Below are 3,998 nucleotides of genomic sequence, written 5' to 3'. Positions count from 1 at the left end.
AACTAAGATCTTCCATGCCACGTGTGCAGCATGGCCAGAAAAAAGAAAAAAAAAAGTATTTAAAAAAGATTTTTAGTCTCTGGACCAGAGACTTTGAACTATCCTTCTGGAAGGATGTCAGCTCCAGAGATCATTCCATAACAGAGAAATAACAACAACGGCAGTAATAATATTAGCAATTGATCATGTTTATTAAGGATCGTGCTAAGTACTCCATATGTCATTACATTATTCTTTGCCAGCAAACCCAGAAGTAGGTTCCGTTATTACCTCACTTTCAAAAAATGAAACTAAAGCTGAGAGAGGTTAAGAATAACTCACCTATGGTCATGGAACTAAAAAGTAGATGAGCTAAGAGCCCAAACTAGGTCTGACTCGAAAGCCTACAATATCAACCAGCCTGAAAACTCAAAACATGCATGACCAGTATGGGAAGGTTTTCTGGATGATTGCAAAACTGCCTCCATTTTGTCAGGGGTCTCCCATTCAAGTTCTCATGGTTTGAGAAGCCTGGTTTTGGTCAAAATGATAGCCGCAAAGAAAGTGTTTAGGCAGAGAGGGCAAAGTACAGCTCCATGTATGCTTTGCTTAGTTCAGAAACATTTTTAAAGACTATGTAATTGGGCAGGGCTTTTTTTTTTTAAGTTTAAAAAAAATATTTTTAATTGAAGGACAATTGCTTCACAATATTGTGTTGATTTCTGCCACACATCAGCATGAGTCAGCCATAGGTATACACTTGTCCCCTCCCTCTTGAAACTCCCTCCCACTTCCCACCCTATAGCAAATTCCCACTGGCTGGCTCTTCTCCATACATATGGTAGTGTATCTGTTTCCACGCTACTCTTTTAATTTGTCCCACCCTCTCCTTCCCCCACTGCACCCACAAGTCTATTTTCTATGTCTAGGCAAATGTTTGTAAGTTGCAACAGCCAAACCCTCCATGCCTTTCTGGGGCCCTCTGTAAACGCAGAGAACCTCTGTGGACGGAGGCCCTGTCCTCAGACTGCTGATAACATCTCTGTCCGCTGTCCCTAGCTGTAGGATCTTCTCCAGGTTCCTCACCTCCTTGCTCTTATCTGTAAAATGAACATAATAATAGCACCTGCCTCAAGTCATGGGCCCCGAGAACAGAGCTTCCAACCCAGAGGATCATCCCCAACCCTTGAAACCTAATGGAATTTGCCCTGCTGGGTTTTGACTCTTTCTTCTTTGCCTTTTCTCCTTTTGGAATGGGAATGTCTGTCACTGCCCACCCCAGCATTTTGGGAGCAGGTGACTGGCTTTCTAATTTCATAGGTTCAGAGGTGGAGGGGAATTCTGGCCTAGGATGTTATCATACAGAGTCTCATGCTTGATTTAGATGATTTAAACGATGAGATTTGGGGATTTTGAGCTGATGATATTTATTTTTTAATTAACTTATGTATGTATTTAGTTTGGGCTGCACTGGGTCTTTGCTGCGGCTGCATGTGGACTTTCTGTGGTTGTAGTGAGCAGGAGCTACTCTAGTTGCGGTGTGAGGGCTTCTCATCGCGGTGGCTTCTTGTGGTGTCTCTTGTTGCGGAGTACAGGCTCTAGAGCATGCGGGCCCAATAGTTATGTATGGTGCATGGCTCACTTGCCCCACGGCATGTGGGATCCACCTGAACCAGGGACCAAATTCATGTTAGCTGCATAGGCAGGCAGATTCTTAATCACTGGCCCACCAGGGAAGTCTGAGTTGATGATATTTAGATGGGAGTTTCAGAGGCACTGATGCTTTAATGGGTTGAAATTTGGGGGAATGTAGGGATGGGGGTCAATGCATTTTGCCTGTGTGGGACAGGCATGCATCTTTGGAGCCCAGAAGACAGATCACAGTAGACTGAATGATGTTCCCCTAAAAGATGCCCTTGTCTAATTCCTAGAAGCTGTGAATGTTATCATATGATGAAAGAGAGAGAGAGAGAGAGAGAGAGAGAGAGAACTTTGCAGATATGATTGAGAGTTTTGAGATGGAAAGATTATCCTGGATTATCAAGGTAGGCCTAAATGCTTTTTGTTTGTTTTTGATAGTATTATCATTGTAGGCATTGGAAAGTTTTCAGGAAATAGGACTCTGCTGCTGCTGCTGCTGCGTCGCTTCAGTCGTTTCTGACTCTGTGCGACCCCATAGACAGCAGCCCACCAGGCTCCCCCGTCCCTGGGATTCTCCAGGCAAGAACACTGGAGTGGGTTGCCATTTCCTTCTCCAATGCATGAAAGTGAAAAGTGAAAGTGAAGTCGCTCAGTCGTGTCCAACTCTTCGTGACCCCATGGACTGCAGCCCACCAAGCTCCTCCATCCATGGGATTTTCCAGGCAAGAGTACTGGAGTGGGGGTGCCAGTGCCTTCTCCGAGAACTCTGCTAGGTCCTTCAATAAGGGTCTGTGGATATTCTGGGGTGAATTATGAATTCCCAGAATTTGTGTGTGGTATTTGGTGTGTGTGTACATAACCTGAGCGATGTGTTCATTTGCCAGGACAGCAGCAGCACAGCGCTGCTGGCGGGCTAGGAAGAGTCTGTCCTGGGCCGCCCTCCTTGTAGAAGGCTGTCTTTGCTGCGCCTCTCACAGCGCCAGCCCTCTATGTGTGTCTATCTCTGTGTCCAAATGTCCCCATTTTACAAGGATACAGATCGTATCAAATTAGGGCCACCCTCATTTTAACTTGATCACTTCTGTTCAAGACCCTGTCTTCCAGTAAGACCACATTCTGCGGTTCTGAGGCTTAGGACTCCAACATATTTGGGAGATGAGGGACACAATTCAATCCATAACGCTGTGGATATTTCCAGAGCTTTCATCAGATCTCAGAAGTGTCCAGCATACACATTCATGCATGCCCAGACACACATGCTCACAAAGATTAAAACCCTCTGAAAAGGTCAAAGCCCAAACTGTGGGCAGCAGGTAGTGAATGGTGGTGAGAAAAGGCATCCAGACCCCTGGATTCTTATCCCAATAGGAAGAGGCCAGCTTTGCTCAGCAACCTTAAACCATGTTTTGAAGTAGACAGCTTGTCTGAAGGCAGTCCATGGAGTGGAAGAAGCAGAGGCTATAGAATGAGTCCAATCTGCCTTGACATCATCTAGGCTCTGTGTTGCCTCAGGGAACTCACTCAACCTCTCTGAGACTGTTTCTTGGTCCAAAAAATATCACTTACCTTAAGGCTATGGATGAAAGTAAAAGTGTTAGTCACTCAGTTGTGTCTGACTCTTTGTGACCTGATGGACTGCAGCCCACCAGGCTTCTCTGTCCATGGAATTCTCCAGGCAACAGTACTGGAGTGGGTTGCCATTTCCTTCTCTATGGATCTTCTCCACCCAGAGATTGAACTTGGGTCTCCCGCATTGCAGGCAGACTCTTTATCATCTGAGCCTCCAGGGAAGCTTAAATGATGATGAATTACAGTCCATGGGATTCTCTAGACCAGAATACTGGAGTGGGTAGCTGTTCCCTTCTCCAGGGGATCTTCCCAACCCAGGGATCAAACCCATGTCTCCTGCATTGCAGATTCTTTATGGTCTAAGCTACCAGGGAAGCCCAAGAATTCTGCAGTGGGTATCCTATCCCTTCTCCAGGGGATCATCCCAACCCAGGAATCAAACCAGGGTCTCCTGCATTGCAGGTGGATTCTTTACCAGCTGAGCTACCAGGGAATGATATGGATATAAAGTACCAAAGTCTGTCTGGATGCTAGCAGGCATGCAGAGACGCATTATCATTATGGGTGGATACAATTAATGAACACATACTCCACTCTGCCCCTGGGAGTCCAGCTCAACAGCAGCACAGAATAAAGGAGCAGAGGCAGCGACTCAGGCTCTGCTTTCAATCTGAGACAGACGCTCCTTGCCTCGTGGATGTGACCTTGGCAGGCCATCCTGACAGATATGGCTTTCAAGAAAAATGTCTCATCGGTCTTCCAATAAATCAAGGAGGCAAGGAATCCTTCAGTCAGTTGCATGGACACTG

The sequence above is a fragment of the Bubalus bubalis genome, chromosome 5, assembly GCF_019923935.1.
Source record: "Bubalus bubalis isolate 160015118507 breed Murrah chromosome 5, NDDB_SH_1, whole genome shotgun sequence".
NCBI lineage: Eukaryota > Metazoa > Chordata > Mammalia > Artiodactyla > Bovidae > Bubalus > Bubalus bubalis.
Note: the sequence above shows the minus strand (reverse complement) of the source record.